We start from the raw sequence: 21,772 nt of genomic DNA, 5'->3' as shown, positions 1-21,772 counted from the left end.
AAGTTGATTTTCCTCTGCATCCTCGCTATGAATGTAACAGTGCATTCTGCACTCTCTTTTTTCCTTCTCTATGAACGGTATGCTTTGTCTGTTTAGCCCGCAAGAGACAATACTTTTCACTGTATACTAATACATGACAATACTAAATCAAATCAAAATGAAGAAGATGCGATAACTGACAAGAAGTTAAGGGCACTGTCCTTGGAAGAATTAAAAGATTAGCTGGATACGTGGAGGTGGAGTTCTGCCTGAAAGCAGAAACACAGACATGTTAAATGAGTGTTGAAAGAGCTAGGGGTGAGATCTTGAATGAGATAAAGTAGCAGCAGGGAAATTAAGATTGAAACTGGAATGTGAGGAAAGGGAAAAAGAGGCATGGGAATGTAAGGTGGAGAGGGAATTCCAGAAAGGAATGGGATTTGAATGAAAACTGTTTGAGCCAAGGAGAAAGAATCCCACCATGCTCACTGATAACATGCTCAATGAGGAAACTCACCCGAGATCAGACATGGGTGCTGAGGTATTCAAGTCTGTCCATTTGATCTCTAAGTTTGCTTATGAAAAGATGGACGACTCCTCCTCCTCCATCTCTTTTGAAAGGCTGAGTGGCCAGCCCAACATGGATCCCTGCTGTTGCAGTGTAAGCTGATAGGAAATACTGAGGAGGTTTCCTCCCTGTTGCCTGAGGAAAATGCAACAAGCTATGAGGCAGCAAAAAGCTCTGTTTTTAGTGCATACCAGTTGATGCTGGAGGTACACTATCAGAAATTCTGTGCCCTCAGGAAACAACCTGATCAGATGCACCAGGAATTAGAATGGCTCATTTTTGACCAGTGGGTACGGGCTTCCTATGAAAACCTTGGTGAAATAAATCAAGAGTTCAAACTCTCCACACCCTTCCCTATAGGAACTCATTTACAGGAACATGCAGTAATGGGGAGGTGTTTTGCCTGTTTATTTTTGAAAATATGATTCCCAACTGACTGGAAATATTGTAGTTCGAACTGAGACAGACGAGAACTGCTTAAAAAAATGTAAGGCTGCATTCCAAAGTGAAGGTGAAAAGTAGACAAATCACCCTCTGGGAAATGTAAAAAGAGACAGCTCCTGTAATCCAGGCACCCATCAAAATTTGTAGCTGTCAAAGATAGGGACATTCAAAATAGCAAGTACTGGATCTTGAAACAATGTTTGTTACAGACAGGCGCATCCAAAATCTTTCAGAAAACCACAAATGGGCAACATATTTCAAGGCAAAGCTGCCAGCCCTATGAGAGAGATTGCAATTGATAAAGGCAATGTCAAGAAAGTCTTCAGCAGAGGAAACAAGCTGAGGGCAACTCCATCATAAACCTCCCAGCAAAGTGAGATCTCATAAAAATTGCATCGTCTTCTGCATCTGACCACATTCAAGAAACCAGTAAACCTGAATCCACCACAGCATTTAAAATCCGTGCCTCAAAGATAATCCAACATACCACCATATAAACATACAAAGAAGGAACAGAAGGAGGTCATTCAGCCATTTAAGGATCTTGTATATTTTAATCAAGTCACCCCCTGCTCTTCCAAATTGCAGTGGATACGAGCCTAACCTGTCCAACCTTTCCTCATTGGACAACCTGCCCATTCCTGGTATTAGTTTGCTGAACTATTTCCAACACATTTACATCCTTCCTTAAATAAGGTGACAAATATTGTACACATCAGAGGACACTTAACTGTACATTATGTTATTGCTTTCTCATTGGTCTATTCTTCATATTTCTGATAAGTGTGTGTATATGTGGGTATGTGCGTGTGCATGTGTGTGTGTGTATATGAGCTGAATGCTCAATGTTGCACTTTTGTCATGTTTTTCAGGTTTAGTGGTTTATAAATTTGCCCCTTCTTTGACTCAAGAAAATCTTGTTGATTGGCTCCTTATTGTCCACAGCTTAGCTGGTTAAACATATTCGGATTTGGAAGAGGCACATCCTCATGAAAAATAAAACTTTAATCTTTGCTGTGACCAATTGAGAAGGAGAGGTTGTTGAACAGACGGGAGCCTGTTCACCCCTTCTCACCTGGTCATGATGCTGGCCCACAACACCTTTTACATGGATGGTTTGATGACAAAGGAAAAAGGTGGCCCACACCTCACAGTTCTTTCAGTTATTCACAGACTCCTCAAAGTACTTGTATTGCCTCATCCTTTCACTCAGGGCAGCATGGTGGCATAGTGGTTAGCACTGCTGCCTCATCCGGGGCAGGGACCTGGGTTCGATTCCCAGCTTGGGTCACTGTGTGGAGTTTGCACATTCTCTCTGTGCCTGCCCAGTGGGTCTCTGCTGGGTGCTCCAGCTTCCTACAACAGTCCAAAGATGTGCCGGTTAGGTGGCTTGGCCATGATAAATTGCCCCTTAGTGTCAGGGGGACTCGCTGGGGCAAATGCATGGGGTTGTGGAGATAGGGCCTGGGTGGGATTGTGTTCATGCAGACTCGATGGGCTGAATGGCCTCCTTCTGATTCATTATGGAATGTTAGCCATTCTATCAAAGACCCCTTCCGGTATATGTTAATAGAACTTGTTATTATGGCACGAATGTTACTTACCACTGGTCAGCCCTAGCACTTGATGCCTTATCATGCCATTGGGACATTTCCACAATTAATTAGGGTTAACCCTAACCCAGATACATATTTTTAAGATAGTTCATTATGAGAGTAAAAGATTAAGTTCCTCCACACACACAATAACAAATGAGATGGAAAGCCATTAAATTTTATTGAAGGCTAAACTTGAAATCATGGTTAAGGCATCCTAACAGAGAGAAGATTGTCCAGAAAGAATCGGCATTTCACAAAGACAGATGTACAGATAAAGATACCACCATTTGGCAAAAAAAGATGAATGCTTAAGGAGGCCAGAATTTTATGTTGTTGGGGAATAGGTACACGTCCTATCTGGAAGCATGCAGAATCACACAAGGTATCCACGTGCGTCCCAACATCATCATGCCCTTGTGTGGTATTTCAGTCGATGTACGCCAGCTGGATGTACGCCCTCTGAGAATCAAGAAGCTAATTTAAATTAATGAAGCAGCAACTGACCTGGATTTCGGGTTGGTGGGCAGGCCACTGAGTAAAATGGCATTTATATTTTAGCTACAACATTCCATCCCAGAATGGGATGACAGTCAGAGCTCAAATACAATCTAGGGACTGAGGTCCGTGTAGGATTGGGCTGACGAGGCACTGGTGGCATAGTTTTCCCACTGATACGTTTTCTTTGATAGCTCCCTCAGGCAGATCTGCAACGGTTGTTCCTCTGAGGGAGCACATTTGAACTGCCAGCCCGCGCTCTCCAGTTTCTTGGTGCCCACTGTCTTTGGCAGCCTTTCACAGCGCATTTCACATGGGATGGCTGTTAATTGGCCATCCAGCGTAATATCACGTTAATAACTTGGGACAGGGCGGGTTTTACATTCACTCCCGTCTATGCCAACTTCAGATGTGGCCTGAATGGAGAATTCAGGCCCTAGAAATTGACCTTTATCATACTGGGATAGAAATGTTTTGCTGCAATTGTGCAGGGTGTTGGTGAGGCCACACCTGGGGCATTGTGTACAGTTTTGGTGTCCTTATCTGAGGAAGGATGTCCTTGCTATAGATGGAGTAGAGTGAAAGTTTACCAGGCTGATTCCTGGAATGACAAGTCTGACATATGAGGAGAGACAAAGTTAGTTTGGATTATATTCATTGGAATTTAGTGGAATTTATATCTCATAGAAACTTATAAAATTCTAACAGGGTTGATCCAGAAAGAATGTTCCCAAGGGTGGGGGAGCCCAGAACTAGAGGTCATTGTTTGAGGATAAGAGGTAAACATTTTCAAACTGAGGTGGGGAAAAATTTCTTCACCCAGAGGGCAGTGATTGTGTGGAATTCACAACCACAGAGCATAGTTGAGGCCATAACATTGTCTGATTTCAAGAAGAAACTAGATATAGCTCCAGGGACTAAAGGGATCAACAGATATGAGGGGGAAGAAGGGATCAGGATATTGAATTCGATGATCAACCATGATCAAAATGAATGGCAGAGCAGGCTGAAAGGGCCAAATGGCCTTCTCCTGCTTCTAGTTTCTATGTTTTTATATTAGCATACAAGTTTTTTTGTACTTGCATGACATGTCTCTTTCTTGTCATTGAATGTGTTCATCTATTCAAAATTAAAAGGTTCATTCCTCTGTTGAAATGGTGGGAAGGAGATGTTTCAGTGATTTTACTCCAATGCTGCAAGCAGGCTCAATGGCTTGCTTCTCAGCCACAGTGACTCTGTGGGCAGGATCCTGTGCCCTCTCCTGTGATAAGCTTGGCAGAGGTATTTTAACAGGTGGGAGGCTGGTGGGTGGAGACCCTTCCATTTTTCTGCCTCCACCCTGATTAAAACTATGGTGGGAAGGCCTCTCAATGGCCTATCCACACTGTCTCTTCACCCCACCCCAAACCCCTCTCGCCCCCTCCCCACCAACTCCCCACCAATTGAGGCCCTTTAGGTGGGCAGCTAAGGTCCACTTATTGGCCTCAGCCCACTCCCACCACCGCTGGTATTAAACCCAGGATGGGCACAGTGTTTGCTATGAAGGAAACAAAGCAAGTAAACCATGGCGGGTTTATTTATTCATTTGGATGTGGGTGCTGCTGGATAGGCCAGCATTTATTGCTCATCCCTAATTGTTTGCAAGCTTCCAGCATGGCGACTGGAGGAAAGTTTTCTTGTTCAAAGGCACTCTGTTTCTGATTGATGCACCCAGCATTGTGCCTCATGGCAGTGAAAGCCATGCCCTTGCTGCCCAACCTCCTCCTCTTCCCTCATAGCCCCCACCCTGCAACCCTGTTTCCTGCCATCACCCACCTGGATCTCGGTTCTTCTTTTATCTGACCGCAACCACTGGCGCTCTTGGCAGGCAGGACTTCTACCCTGGGATTCTCTAATCCAGTGGGAAAACCTGCCGCTGGACTGTTCAGTGTCTGTGTGGCACAGGATGTGGCTGAGGCCCCTGTCATCTTCACAAGATTCCACTCTGTGGTCAGAAAATTACTAACTCGCCCGCCATGGGAATTGCAACAGGTGAAAAACAAACCATGGAAAAGTCTGTTGACCTTGGGTAGGATTTTATGGTTTTGGGACGATCAAGGCCATAAAATCCTGCCCTATGTCGCTTATGCTTTTCGCAGTAACTTCATTGCAGTATTAATTTACTTAGAATCATACAGTGCAGAAGGAGGCCATTCGGTCCATCAGGTCTACACCAACCACAATCCCAGGCCCTATCCCCATACATTCACCCCAAGTCCCCCTCACGCTAATGGGCAATTTATCATCGCCAAACAACCTAAATCGCACACCTTTGGACTGTGGGAGGAAACCAGAACACCCAGAGGAGATAAACGCAGACACAGGGAGAATGTCTGCCTGGAGTTTGCACAGTGACCCAAGCTGGGAATTGAACCCGGGTCCCTGGCGCTCTGAGGCAGCAGTGCTAACCACTGTGCCATGATGCTGCCCCAGCTTGTGATTGATAAATAAGTCAATGAATTAAAAAGGGACAGGAATAGGCCATTCAGCTCATCAAGCTTTTCCACCACTAAATTAGATCATGACTGAATCAGGTCTCATTTCCCCAACTTGATATCTCTTAAATTCATAACAATGAAATCTCTTGATTTCAATTTCCATCAACCTAGCCCTCACAATGTTTTGAAGGAAGAGATTTCCACTTCCCTTCATGCAAGGTAATTTAAAGCCAGCAAAGAGACTCTCTTCTGACAAATTAAACTGTTTATTGTAAAATATTAGTATTGCATGAAGACTAATATTCTCCACCTAGTACACCACAAAGTAAAGACCTTTTTAAAATCATCTGAGTCCTGCAGCTTAAAAAAAAATGAATAAAATAGTCACTGTCCTACTTTATACTTGGGGTGACACACTGGTTAGCATTGCTGCCTCACAGCGCTAGGGGCTTGGGTTCAATTCCCAGCTTAGGTTACTGTCTGTGCAGAGTCTGCACCTTCTCCCCTGGCTGCGTGGGTTTAAGAACATAAGAACATAAGAACATAAGAAATAGGAGCAGGAGTAGGCCATCTAGCCCTTCGAGCCTGCCCCGCCATTCAATAAGATCATGGCTGATCTGTCGTGGCTCAGTTCCACTTTCCCGCCCTCTCCCCATAACCCTTAATCCCCTCTCTTATCAAGAACCCATCAACCTGCTTCTTAAAAATATTTAGCGAGGCAGCCTCCACCACTTCAACGGGCAGAGAATTCCAGAGATTCACCACCCTTTGAGTGAAGAAGTTCCTCCTCAACTCCGTTCTAAACCGCCTCCCCTTTATCTTGAGGCTGTGCCCCCTAGTCCTACTGTCTTTTTTGAGCGGGAAGAGTCTCTCCACCTCTATCCTATCCATCCCATTCATCATCTTATACGTCTCAATGAGATCTCCCCTCATTCTTCTAAACTCTAACGAGTACAAGCCTAGTTTATTCAGCCTCTCCTCATAGCTCAATCCCCTCAACTCCGGTATCAGCCTAGTAAACCTCCTCTGCACTCCCTCCAGGGCCAAAATATCCTTGCGCAGGTGCGGCGCCCAAAACTGCACACAGTACTCCAGCTGCGGCCTCACCAATGCCCTATACAGCTGCAGCAAGACCTCCCTACTTTTATATTCAATCCCCCTCGCTATGAAGGCCAGCATCCCATTCGCCTTCCTGACCACCTGCTGCACCTGCCAGCTGGGTTTTTGCGACTCATGCACAAGGACCCCGAGGTCCCTCTGCACCGTCGCCTGCTGCAGTTTCCTCCGGGTTTCCTCCGGGTGCTCCAGTTTCCTACCACAGTCTGAGAGACATACTGGTTAGATGCAGAGGCCGTGCTAAATTCTCCCTCAGTGTACCCGAACAGGTGCCGGGGTGTGGCGAGTTGGGTATTTTCACAGTAACTTCATTGCAGTGTTAACGTGAGCCTTCTTGTGGCACTAATAAATAAACTTTAAAACTTAAACTCGAATCAATCGAAGATTGGTCTTTCATCAGGACTTGAAAACTGCATGCCGAACAAAGTAAAGCAGACCCAATATCAGCCGCAGTATCCTGGTACCATAATGTTTTGGAACAGGATGGCAGTGTCATGTGTCAGTGGAAATGTGAGCTCTTTGCCCCAAGGTTAACCTTCGTAGTTTCTTGTAATGTACTGCAGCCATCGTATGATACAACTGAGAAGGAGTCCATTCGGCCCCTTGTGCCTGCTGCAGCTCTTTCATAGAGCTTTCCAATCGGTGCCACACCACCTGCTCTTTCTCTACATTCCTGCAGCTTTTTCCCCTTCCAATATCTGTCTCCACATTTCCAGCTGCTCAGCCAGTGAATTCAAAAATTGCAACAGAGCCATCTACTGGAGAAATGCGAAGGGTGAGTGTTACACACTCTGCACAAGTGACAATACTGATAAGAAAGAACAAGCTGAGTTATACTGGCTGTTGGAACAGGGATTTTCTGTCCTTTTTTTTTGGCGTACAAAATCTTGCAAGAGGTTAAAATCACATTTAAGTGATGTAGCACGGTGCAATCGCACCCCCCCCAACACTGCTCCATCCCTTCAGCAGTAATAGGAAACTCAAGAACATTATAATAATGTTTAAGTTTATTTATTAATGTCACAAGTAGGCTTACGTTAACACTGCAATGAAGTCACTATGAAAATCCTCTAGTCGCCACACTCCAGCACCTGATTGGGTACACTGAGGGAGAATTTAGCATGGCCGATGCACCCTAACCAGCACATCTTTCGGACTGTGGGAGGAAACCGGAGCGTCCGGAGGAAGCCCACGCAGACACAGGGAGAACGTGCTGACTCCGCACAGACTGTGACCCAAGCTGGGAATTGAACCCAGGTCCCTAGTGCTGTGAAGCAGCAGTGCTAACCACTGTGACACCACCTCAGGCCTCTATGCATGAATCAGCCCCCACATAAGAAAGTCCATTCACGTCGGTGTGAGGGCAGTTCAGCATGAATTACAACTAGTCTGCCATGGCATGCACCTGGTGAGCAGAAATCCCAGAGGAGTTCAGATTCGTGGGTGGCATGGTAGCACAGTGGTCAGCACTGCTGCTTCACAGCTCCAGGGACCTGGGTTCAATTCCCAGCTCAGGCCATTGTCTGTGTGGAGTTTGCACATTCTCCTCGTGTCTGCGTGGGTTTCCTCCCACAGTCCAAAGATGTGTGGGTTAGGTTGATTGGCCATGCTAAAGTTGCCCCTTAGTGTCCTGAGATGGGTAGGTTAGAGGGATTAATGGGTAAGTGTGTAGGGATATGGGGATAGGGCCTGGGTGGGATTGTGATCGGTGCAGACTCGGTGGGCTGAAGGGCCTCTTCCTGCACTGTAGGGTTCTATAATTCTTCTATGATAAGTGGAGTGCTGAAAGTAAGAAGGCAAATGGTATTTTGGCTTTCATAGCAAAAGAATTTGAGTATAGGAATAGGGATGTTTTACTGCAATTGTATAGGACATTGTTGAGGCCACATCTGGAGTACTGTGTACAGTTTTGGTGTCCTTATCTGAAGAGGGATTTCCTTGTTGTAGAGGGAGTACAGCAAAGGTTTACCAGGCTGAATTCTGGTTTGGCAGATCTGTCATATGAGGAGATTGGTTAGGATTGTATTTGTTAGAGTTCAGAAGAGTGAGAGGGGATCTCATAGAAACATCTAAAATTCTAACAGGATTAGGCAGGGTAGATTCAAAAAGAATATTCCTGATAGTGGGGGCTTACAGAATTAGGGGTCATAGTTTGAGAATGGGGAGGGTAAACCTTTTAGGGTTGAAGTGAAGAGAAATTTCTTCACCCGGTGATGTGGAGATGCTGCTGTTGGACTGGGGTAGGCACAGTAAGCATTCTCATAATACCAGGTTAAAGTCCAACAGGTTTATTTGATAGCACAAGCTTTTAGTAAGCTCTGGTGAAGGGGTTGATGAACGAGCAGCACTCTGAAAGCTCGTACTCCCAAATAAACTGCTGGACTTTAACCTGGTGTTGTGAGACTTCTTACTGTTTGGAATTCAACTCTGCAAAAAGTAGTTGAGGCCAAAACACTGTGTGATTTCAAGAAGAAAGTAGATATAGTTCTTGGGGTTAAAGAGATCGAGGGAAAAGGGGGAAAGTGGGATCAGGGTTTTGAATTTGACAATCAGCCATGATCATAATGAATGGCAGAGCGGGCTCGAAAGGCTAAATGGCCTACTGCTTTTATTTTTTATGTGTATATATTTCTATGTATGTACATATGTGCAGAAGTGATAAATGTCATGCACTTTTTTTTCTGGCAAATCTTGACATTCTCTTAGTCCATTTTGAAAAATGCAATGACTGATGTATAAAAGCATGAACTGCTAAAGAATTGGTGATATACAAGAATGCAGAATGGGCAGGTTGTCATGTTGGAAAGGGTCATCATGACTTTGTTCGCTGTGTTATATTTCATGTCATCCACTTGCCTGATTAAAAGCAAAAGGCTGCAGTTTGTAACAGCTAACAATGATGAACTCACAAGTTCAAAAGGACCCAATTGTCACTCACATGCTGAAGGTGAACGCGTTGACAAGCATAGGCAGCAATCCAAGAAAATCAGTAACCTTACCCTTCAATCTGCTACAGCAGTGAAAGCAGAATGACAAATGCCTATGCTTTGTGAGGTTGAATGTATCTAAAAGACACAGAGCTGAAATTCAGATAACTGCTCTCCAGTTGTTGGGGGCGATTCTCCCAAAAAAAATTCCAACTGTCGAATTTGCGTGTAAACTGGATTAAATCACACCGGATATTTTCAGTAGGGTTTTCAAATTGAATCTCCCACACTCTGTGCACTGCAAAGTGCCTCAGTGTGAATCATGTGAAAAATCTGGAGTATTCCCGCTAGAGAGGCCAGCAGCATAGCACTGAGTGGGCCACTGCCCGTGTGCTGATCTATCAGCACCAAGATTGGCGTATGTGCCATAGCCCTGCACTGCCGGCCTCCTGGCCACTGGCCAGCTCAACCGCTGGTCAGCCCTGCGACCCACGCATCACTGCCTCACTGGCTCTCCCACGGCCTGATTGCTGGCCCGCTGGATGTCATGATGTGGAGATGCCGGTGTCCAGGTCTTGACCCACCCGCCGCCACCCTCCCTCCCCAATGGCAGTCTCAATCTCCTGACTCTCCCCCACACTCCCACCACCACTGACAGCCATGATCACCCCTCTACCCCCCCCCCCCACTCTCCTTCCCATTTCCAGCTCCAATCGCCAGCCTCCCTCCCTCTGTTTCTGCCTTGTCCAGAGTGGTGGCGGGAACATATCCCCCCCAACCAATCTCCCCACCCTCAGAGACCCCACCTCCTTGGCACTGCCCGATGCCCAGTGGGCAGTGCCAAGATGCTCCTGAGCATTGGCACTTTTCCCCTTGGGCAGTGCCAGGGGGCCAGGCTGGCACTGCCAAGCTAGCAATGCCCAAGGAACATCCACCTCCACTTGCCCCTAACCCTCTGGGGGTGGGGGGAGGGGGGGGTGGCTCGATGGTCCTCCTTCACTGCAGTGGGGTCAGGCTGCCAGCTTCCCGCAAGTAGGAACTGTTGTAAACCCTGCTGGAGTGAAATAATCCTGGTAATGGGGCATGAGGCTAGCAGACCCGGAGATTTTCCAGACCTGCTAAAGAAATGCAAATTTTGTTACAATGATCATTTAAATAAATTATACAGCTCCATGTCGATTTTTAGTGTGGAGCTTATGGCACCAGAACTCTGGCAGCTGGAGACTAGTGAAGGCTGTGGTGCCCAGCAGCTAAACAGCCTTCACTTGAGTCTCTGGCCCATAGCGCTGCTAAAGCAGCACAGTGGCCTGGGAGAAACACCCCTATTGTTTCCACAGATTTGTATTCATTACTTAATCATAGAACCCCTACAGTCAGACAGAGGCCATTCGGCCCACCATGCCTGCACCGGCAACAATCCCACCCAGGCCTTATCCCTATAACCCCATGTATTCACCCTAACTAATCTTCCTGACACAAAGGGGCAATTTAGCATGGCCAATCCACCTAACCTGTACATCTTTGGGCTGTGGGAGGAAACCGGAGCACGTGGAGGAAACCCACGCAGACATAGAGAGAATATGCGAACTCCACACAGACAGTGGGGTTCCTGGCGAGTGAGGCAACAGCGCTAATCACTGTGCCACTGTGCTGCCCAAAACAACACTTGAGATATGTCTGCTCTATATTAATTTACTGTCCCCTTAAATGCTCGGCATCCCCAGGGGACTAATATTGAATTCCAGACTTTTATTAATTTAATGGATTTGAACCCACGTCACCAGAACGTTCTCCTGTCTCTCTGGTTTACTAATGTAGTGACATTGCCACTAGGTCAGCGTCTCCCCTGTGTATAGGGAAAATTGTACAGAGTGAATGACTGGAGTATTGATGGTGGGTTCATTCTCATGTTATTCATCAGCAGTAGCAAATGGTTTTTTGATTACAGCATTGTGCAGGAATAAATTTTTAAAAATTGAGGTTTTTATGGAGGCAGGCTTTTTATAGGATCTGTGATAGCTTTCTCTTACTTGCTAGTTTCTTCTGTGGAACACTCTCTTCTTTAGAATACAGTAGATTCATCATTTCGTTATTTCAGCCACGTTCAGGTTAAGTTCCATTATTGTGTCGGCACGGTGGCACAGTGGTTAGCACTGCTGCCTCACAGTACCAGGGACCTAGATTTGATTCCCTGTGTCTGTGTGGATTTCCTTCCCATTTTCCTCCCACAGTCCAAAAGACGTGCTGGTTAGCTGCATTGGCCAATTCTCCCTGCGTGTACCCAAACAGGTGTATGGTGACTAGGGGATTTTCAAAGTAACTTCATTGCAATATTAATATTAGCCTACTTGTGACACTAATAAATACACTTTAAAGTTTAAAGAAGCAAAATGAGAGAAAAAAAAGCAATAAACTATAAGGAAACCAAGATAATGGGACAAAAACTGGAGAAACTCAGCAGGTCTGGCAACATCTGTGGAGAGAGAACAGAGCCAATGTTTTGTCTCGATGACCCTTCATCAGAGCTGAATGCAATGAAAAATATCTGCATCCACATCTTGCCTGGTCATGTCGCTGACAGGTTCCCTGGGTCGGATGTCAACCTGACTGACAGACTTGGCTTCCAGTCAGGTTGGGAAAGCTGGATAAGAGGCTGTAGGAGAAGAGAGTTCTAATGCCTGTCCTGGAAGGAGGGCCCAATCCCTGACTCCGGCGATATGGGCTGCGGTGGAGCTCGGGAGCCTGGAGGTGCAGTGGGAGGTCGGAGTAAGGGTAAAGCAGTTGGAGATTGGGTGCCTGAGGGGCTGAACACCGAAGAGCTGAGGGATCAGGACTTGTGGGAGGTTGGCAGAAGGAACAATTGGAGACCGAGAAGTGGGAGAAAGGTCAGAGGCCTGGGGCAGGAGGGAAGGGAGATAGATGCCTACATCTCAGAGGTCTGAGTGATAACTGATGGCCTCTGTGGTGGTGGAATTGTGGAGATTGGAGGCCCCTGAGTGGGGTGAGATTGAGGTCATAAGAGGGTTAAGGTCTGGATCAGGATATCTGCTCGTTGAGAATAGATGAGGCAGATAAGCTGGCATCCAGCAACTCGATGGAAAGGCATTTGACTCCTGGATCCTGCAGCAGCTACACCGACTGGTCATTCATAATTAAACTAGAAATGGTGGAGAAAAATGAAGCGTATTGTAATATTCAAATTATCAACCCAGTAATTGGGTGCAGATTAGCTGCCCACCTTTCCATCCCACCGTCATTAAAACCCAAAGTGGGTCAGGGTTCAGATTTTTAACAATTAACTGTATCCCAAATCCACTGACATTTCTGGAGTTAAATCTTCTTCTAGTGTCCCAGTTGTAAGTTCTGCAAAGTTTATTTAATCAGCCAGTTAAGCCTGGATTCACAGCAACATCAGCCTTCCTGATTTGCCTGAGTTATCTCTTTTAGGACAGTACATTTTGTACAGCATTACTCACCGATTTAAAATGCCTGGTGGCTTGTAATCTGTCCTCCCTTTACAAAGGATCGCATTTCGCTAATGTTGAAAATCAGCCAGCGACCTGTTGAAACCCTGTGGTACACAGCGTCCAATCTAATATAGAAGCCCGATTTACAATCCTTAGAACTGGCAAAATGGCCAGTTGCGGAGACTCGATGGGCTGGAGATTTGTTTCCTCTGGTGGGGGAGACTGGAACTTAAGGGACACAATTTAGGAATAAAAGGTCTCTATTTCAGTATGAAGATGAGTCATAGAGGTTTACAGCATGGAAATAGGCCCTTTTGCCTAACTTGTACATGCTGCCTTTTTTTTCTACCATTAAGCTAACCCCAATTGCCCTCATTGGGCTCAAATCCCTCTATACCCATCTTACCTATGTAACTGTCTAAATGCTTTTTAAAATACAAAATTGTACCCACCTCTCCTACTGGCTTCGGCAGCTTGTTCCAGACACTCGCCATCCTCCGTGTGCAAAAACAAGGAGATGTTTTTTTCCCTCAGAGGGTGATTAGTCTGTGGAATTTTCTTCCTCAGACAGCAGTGGAGATTAGGGTCCAGTTTATTAAAGGCTGAGTTGGATAGGTGTTTAATCAACAGGAGAGTCAAGGGTTATGGAGGTAAGACAGACAAGGAGAGTTGAGACCACAATCAGATCAGCCATGAACTTATGTAATGGGAGAGCAAGTGAGAACCGTCAGATGGTCTACCTGTGATCCTAAGTCATATTTTCCTATGTTCGTGTGTGTAAAGGTTCAGATTTTGAGAGAGAGTCTTGTGTTAACACTTCAGATGCTTCATTTGAAACCTTGTATTCATAGAATAGTAGATTCATAGAATCCCTACAGTACAGAAGGAGGCCATTCAGCCCATTGAGTCTGTACTGATCACAGTCCAACCCAGGCCCTATTCCCATAACCCTCATTTACCCTGCTAATCCCCCGATATTGAATCAATTTTAGCATGGCCAATCAATCTATCTCACGCATCCTTGGACCGTGGGAAGAAACAGGAGCACCTGGAGGAAACCCACGCAGATACCAGGAGAAAGTGCAAACTCCACAGAGACAGTGACCCGAGGCTGGAATTGAACCTAGGTCCCCAGTGCTGTGAGACAGCTGTGCTAACCACTGCGCTGCTCAAAATCTAATTTAGTCTCTACCTGCTGCTGGAATGAGATTTGAACCCACATCCCCAGAGCATGATCCTGGGTCTCTTGATTACTCGTAGGGTGACATTACCGCTTTGCTATCATCTCCCCCCTATACCTTAGCTTGTATTTTTAGTTGAGTCATATGTTGGGTAAAACGTGTCCTCCTGCTGTTTCTGAGTAATAGAATTGATAAGAAATCTTTAGCACTGGATTGATTAATGTAGTACACCACTATATGGAATTGCCTATCATAATCAACCGGATGCAGCAAGTGGCAGGTTGTCAAAGTTGATAGTTATAATTGAATTCCACTATATTTGCATTTATACAATAGAAACAAATGGCTTTGAGATGTAATAACCTGGAAAGATAGACAGATGTACTGTAATGAAATACCGCTCATCCATCAATCAGGACAATGTTCCGCAAATTTAACTGATTAATGCAGCAGCATTGAATTAGATTGCCCACCTTCTGCCCCTGTTGAAGTAAAGAGAGTGTCTAAACAAGAGAGCATCAAAAATTATAACATTTCACAGAAATTCCACAAATTTACTGAAATATTCTACAAGAGCGGGGGAGGATGAGAGGCAGCTTAATAGAGGTTTATAAGATGATGAGGTGGATAGATTGAGGGGACGTGCAGAGACTATTTCCTCGGGTGGGTGTGGCTGTTACTAGGGGGCATAACTTTAAGGTTCGTGGTGGGAGATATAGGAGGGATGTCCGAGGTAGATCCTTCACTCAGAGTTGTTGTGGTGTGGAATGCACTGCCTGCTGTGATAGTGGAGTCGGGCACTTGAGGAACTTTCAAGCAGTTATTGTATAAGCACATGGAGCACTCCAGAATGATAGGGAGTGGGATAGCTTGATCTTGGGTTCAGACATAGCTTGGCAAACATTGAGGGCCAAAGGGCCTGTACTGTGCTGTACTGTTCTATGTTCTATTTTTTCCAGTCTCCAGCTTGAGTACTACCACATGGGGGAGCTATTGGCACTAACAGCCACTGCTTTAAATCTCTTTACATTTGCATGCCCCTATTTTCTGTGCAATCACAGTTACAGAGTGTTGTCATATATCCCCAGGGCGTCATCGGATTTTGCACCCATGGTGGTTTACAGTGGTTCAAGAAGGCAGCTCATATCACCGTCTCAAGGAGTAAAATTCCGGCCTAACCACCGGCTCCCACATCTCCTGAATCAATAGAAATAAAGTGTCCAGACTCCTGAAACTGATGTTGGTTTCACAACTTACTTTATATTCACTATACTTAAACAAATGTACTTTTGCTGACCAGGGTCACACTGCCAACATGAATGACATTTATCCATTCTGCAAGTAGGAAGAGTGATTTGATTTGATGTATTATTGTCACATGTATTGGAAGACAGTGAAAAGTATCATTTTTTTTGTGCACTATACAGACAAAACACACCATCTATCAGGTCCGTTCATTCCTTTGAACAGAGGAGGAGACAGCACTATGTACGATTTTTAAAATGAATTTCTTTTATTGAACAAAACTTAAAATTAACATTACAGAAGTGAAAAGAAACAGCAAGCTTCAAGTCAGTCCCTGTACTGTACTGGACAGGATCTTGAAAACAAACTAAACACTGGAAACACAATTACTAACTATATTTTAATTCTTATCTTATTATTGTGAGTGTCCTTTGTAATCTGTCTCTGTCTAGTGAAAACAAGTCTTGCAGCTGTTGTTATCAAAACTTATTTTGCTTACTGTGTACTCTTCGGAATGCTGTCAATTTTCAGCTAACCCAGCATGCCTTCTAAGTTTTAAAATGTGGTCAAGTGTTAGATAATCCCTACGGTCCAGCATTTAAATGTAATTGCATAGGCGGAAATATCATAAAATGAAGTCTTTGCACGGATGAAGTTTCTGCATAGACTGAAGTAAGCAGGGCTAAACATACATAGTATCTCTCATCATTCATAGAGTCATGATGTGGAGATGCCGGCGTTGGACTGGGGTAAATACAGGAAGAAGTCTCACACAACACCAGGTTAAAGTCCAACAGGTTTATTTGGTAGCAAAAGACATTAGCTTGTGGAGCGCTGCCCCTTTGTCAGGTAAGTGGGAGTTCTGTTCACAAACAGGGCATATAAAGACTCCAACTCAAGTTAGAAAATAATGGTTGGAATGTGAGTCTTTACAGGTAGTCAAGTCTTAAAAGTTACAGACAATGTGAGTGGAGGGCGGGTTAAGCGCAGGTTAAAGAGATGTGTATTGTCTCCAGACAAGACAGTTAGTGAGATTTTGCAAGCCCAGGCGAGTCGTCGGGGATTGCAGATAATGTGACATGAACCCAAGATCCCGATTGAGGCCGTCTACAGATAGTGTGACATGAACCCAAAATCCTGGAAACAACACACATCTCTTTAACCTGTGCTTAACCCTCTCTCCACTTATATTGTCTGTACCTTTTAAGACTTGATTACCGACTCGCATTCTAACCAGTATTTTGTAAATGGAGTTTGTGTCTTTATATGCCCTGTTTGTGAACAGAACACATACTCACCTGACGAAGGAGGAGCGCTTCGAAAGATGGTGGTTTTTGCTACCAAATAAACCTGTTGGATTTTAACCTGGTGTCATAGCCATAGAACATTACAGCATAGAAACAGGCTTTTTGACCCTTCTTGGCAGTGCTGAACCATTTTTCTGCAGAGTCCCATTGACCTGCATCTGGGTCATATCCCTCCACACCCCTCTCATCCATGTACCTGTCCAAGTTTTTCTTAAATTAAATGTTGTGAGACTTCTTACTCCATTCATAGAGTACACAGGGAAGATGGAAAGGAGAAGGTGCCGAATATAGTGTTGGTGGGTGGGGGAGGGATAAGGAATGGTTGAGGGGGTGGTAGTGAGGAGGATCACAGGTGACAGGGGGTAATTAATATTGTCAACGGGCAACTAATTTTCAGTTTATGTTGAAAATGGACCTTTTTTTTACCCATCCCAGGGCTGTCGACTTTTAGTATCAGGATTCAGTGTTAGTAGTCAACATTCCTTGCAGTATCACCACAAGTAAAAGCACATAAGCTCGGAAACTCCTCTGCCATTTCACTGTATGAGCATTTACCATGTTTGGATGAAACATGAGGCTGCAGCTGGAGTACTGTGTGCAGTTTTGTTCGCTGCACTTACGCAAGGATATTTTGGCCTTGGAGGGAGTGCAGAGGAGGTTTACTAAGCTGATACCGGAGTTGAGGGGGTTGAGCTATGAGGAGAGGCTGAATAAACTAGGCTTGTACTCGTTAGAGTTTAGAAGAATGAGGGGAGATCTCATTGAGACATATAAGATGAAGAATGGGATGGATAGGATAGAGGTGGAGAGACTCTTCCCGCTCAGAAAGGACAGTAGGACTAGGGGGCACAGCCTCAAGATAAAGAGGGGGCGGTTTAGAACGGAGTTGAGGAGGAACTTCTTCACTCAAAGGGCCGTGAATCTCTGGAATTCTCTGCCCGTTGAAGTGGTGGAGGCTGCCTCGCTAAATATTTTTAAGACGCGGGTTGATGGGTTTTTGATAAGCGAGGGGATTAAGGGTTATGGGGAGAGGGCGGGAATGTGGAACTGAGCCACGACAGATCAGCCATGATCTTATTGAATGGCGGGGCAGGCTCGAGGGGCTAGATGGCCTACTCCTGCTCCTATTTCTTATGTTCTTATGTTCTTATGCTCGCCTTTTAGCTTGATGGAGCTATTAAGCCATTCATTTTGTATGCAGAGACATTGAATGGAAATGCAGTCAGTGTTTATATGGCAGTTCCATAGCTATAGTCTCAGCTGAAACATACTTCCTTTTCAGCCTGTGGTACGGAACACTGCTTCAAAGTAGCGTTTAATCAGTGGAAGAAATTATCATTTGCATCCACAAAGCGTCACCACAGATGCTGTGTCAGACCTGCTGAGATTTCCCAGCATTTTCTGTTGTCGGACCAATGTTTGAACGTTCTTCCTACACCAATTTGGCTAAGCAGTGATGATATTTGATGTTCCCCAAACATTGCAGCCTGGATTTTGTGGTAGTAATGATGGCCAAACCATCAACATTTGTCGCATTACTCTGATGAAACTGACGGCAGCTTCAGGGGTCTTTCATTGCCATTCATTCAGGAATTGCGGGTGCTGCTGGTTAGGCCAGCACTTATTCCTTGAGGATGTGGTGGTGAGCTGCCTTCTTGAACTGCTGCAGTCCTTGTGGTGTAGGTGCGCCCATTGTGCTATTAGGGAGGGAGTTCCGGGATCTTGACCCAGTGATAGTGAAGGAACAGCACTATATTTCCGAGTGAGGACGGTGTGTGGTTTGGAGGGGAACTTCCAAGTTGTGATGTTTTCATATGACTGCTGCCCTTGTCCTTCGAGATGGTAGCAGGCATTTGTTCAAGAGATATTTTCTGGAATTCTCAGACCTCACCCACAGCTGGGTTTTTCTGACCCCGTTGCGGTGAATGGAGATTGAACTGAGCACCAAAATTCTCTGTTCCTATTGGCAAGAGCGATGGGATTGTGAGACCAAAGAATTCTGGCCACTGTCGAAGGAACCGTGTGAGTTCCTGTAGTGCATCTTTTAGATGATGCACACTGTCTGTCACTATCACTGTTGGATGAAGTGCATGTTTATTGAAGGTGTAGCCATCAAGTGTGCTGCTTTGTCCTGCATGATGTCAAGCTTCTTGAGTGTTGTTGGAGCTGCACCCACCCAGGCAAATGGAGAAAATTCCATTACACTTCTAACTTATGTCTTGTATATGGTGAGCAAGCTTTGGGGAGTCAGGAGGTGAGTTACTTATCACAGGATTCCTAATCTCTGACCTGCTGTTGTTGCTACAGTATTTATACCACCAATCTAGTTCAGTTTCTAGTTAATAGTAGAATCACCACCCCACCCCGTGACACACACACACACACACACACACACACACACACACACACACACACACACACACACACACACACACACACACACACACACACACACGTGCGCGCGTACATGATGGTGAGATCATCTCTTACTGGAGATGGTCATTGTCTGGTACTTGTGTAATGCAAATGTTACTTCCCATTTGTCAGCCCAAACCTGGATATTGTCCAGGTCTTGCTACATTTGAACATGAACTGCTTCAGTATCTGATGCATCAAGAATAGTATTGAGCCTTGTGCAGTGCCGATGAACATCGCCATTTCTGACCTTATGATAGGAGGAAGGTCATTGATGAAACAACTGAAGATTGTTGTGCCTAAGACCTTGAGGAACTCCTGCAGTGATGTCCTGGAGCTGAGATAAATGTTGTTTTGATTTCAAGGGCAGTTACTCTCACCTTACCTCTGGAGTTCAGCATTTTTGTCCGTGGTGTCAAAATACTCTTCTCTGGAACTGAAGACTGCGAACTTCCCCTGATCCCCTTTTGTTTTTCCATTTCCTTGGTTTGTCCCATACAATCCCATCCACCTCCCCCACAGGGTATTCTGTCCCATGTTTTACACTTTTGCTTCCATTGAACACTGACCTTTGCTGTCCTTCTAATGCATTCTGCAATCATTCCCTTATGCCACTATTAGCACTTCTTCAATCCTTAATCCCACCATTAATACCCACTTTGTCTAGTGTTATGACATCTCCATCAATCTCTCATTAGCTCTGACCTATCCCTGACCTATTTTGCCCAACCACCTCTGCACCCTTTCTAGTTATACAATGCATTTCTTTTCTATCTCTCTTCAGTTCCGAACAAGAGTCATAAAGACTCTTATGTCAGTGCAAAGATGTGCGGGTTAGGTTGATTGGCCATGCTAAATCACCCCTTAGCGTCCCAGGAAGCATAGGTTAGAGGGATTAGTGGGGTAAGTATGTGGGGTGATGGGGATAGGGCTTAGGTGGGATTATTGTCAGGACAGACTTGATGGGCCAAATGGCCTCCTTCTGCACAGTAGGGTGCCTATGATTCAAAATGTCATCTTTCTCATAGATGCTGCTGAGTTTGTCTCATTCTTTCTGTTTTTATGCATAGTACATGATACATTTAAAAAACACAACATTATTGAGAAAACATTTGAAACTTTTATCAGAAAAAGAAGATTAGAAAGTCTGCATACCTTTTAGCATGTCAAAACTGTGAAAAGTACAGGGATAATAATGACCAATTTGACATGCATGTTCATGTCACACATCTGTCAAAACCTGTAATAATGCAAAGTGACATTTCAGGAGATGTAGAGATTGCTCTCTCAATGCTGAACAGGTGCAATGTCTGCAGAGCACAATAAACACTGAAGTGCTAGGATTTCCTGCCAACTTTCTCCAATAATCATGCAGAGGACTCTTTTGGATGGTCAGGACAAGGAAAATCAAAAGCACTTAAGGTTTATAAGTAGCAGCACCAGTAAAGAGGCAGGTACACTCAAAACCATCAGCAGACAAACAACCCTGTTTATTGTTCTACAATCAATGGACCACGATTTCTATCTGAACACATTCAGATGATTTGTGGTAGGATTTTGATGTTATTTATGCTTACCACAAATCAAGATTCACTGTAATTTAACAGTTTTCTCCCTGTATTTGATTTTGTATCACTTTATGGCAGCAGTATCACATGACTTGGAGATGCTGACATTGGACTGGGATAAGTATGGTAAGAAGTCTCACAACACCAGGTTAAAGTCCAAAAGGTTTATTTGGTAGCACAAGCTTTTGGAGTCTTGCTTCTTCAGTTGGGTGAAGGATTGGGTTCACAAACAGGGCATATATAGATACAAACTAAATTTACAAGATAATGGTTAGATTGCGAGTCTTTACAGGTAATCAAGTCTTAAAGGTACAGACAATGTGAGTGGAGATAGCATTAAGCACAGGTTAAAGAGATGTGTATTGTCTCCAGCCAGGACAATTAGTGAGATTTTGCAAGCCCAGGCAAGTCGTGGGGGTTACAGATAGTGTGATATGAACCCAAGATCCAGTTGAGGCTGTCCTCATGTGCAGAACTCCAAAGCTCAAGGCTTTGTCAAAGCTTTGACAAAGGGTCATCTGGACTCGAAACGTCAGCTCTTTTCTCTCCTTACAGATGCTGCCAGACCTGCTGAGATTTTCTAGCATTTTCTCTTTTAGTTTCAGATTCCAGCATCCACAGTCATTTGTTTTTATCCAGGTTCAATTCCAGGCTTGGGTCATTCTGTGTGGAGTTTGCATGTTCTCCCAATGTCAGTGTGTGTTTCCCCAGGGTGTTCCAGTTTCCTCCCGCAGTTCAAAAGATGTGCTGGTCGGGTGCATTAGCCATGCTAAATTCTCCCTCGGTGTACCCAAACAGGTGCTGGAATGTGGCATCTCGGGGGTTTTCACAGTAACTTTATTACAGTGTTAACATAAGTCTACTTGTAACACTAATAAATAAAACTTTAAAAAGTGCATAAGGACACTGAGACTTAAAGGGGTGATTCTGCAATATGCATTCCTGCTAAGCAAGCCTCTGAGCTGGCAACCTCCACTTGCAAATT

The sequence above is a fragment of the Carcharhinus amblyrhynchos genome, chromosome 16, assembly GCF_965287045.1.
Source record: "Carcharhinus amblyrhynchos chromosome 16, sCarAmb.v2.hapA, whole genome shotgun sequence".
NCBI classification, from domain to species: Eukaryota; Metazoa; Chordata; class Chondrichthyes; order Carcharhiniformes; family Carcharhinidae; genus Carcharhinus; species Carcharhinus amblyrhynchos.
Note: the sequence above shows the minus strand (reverse complement) of the source record.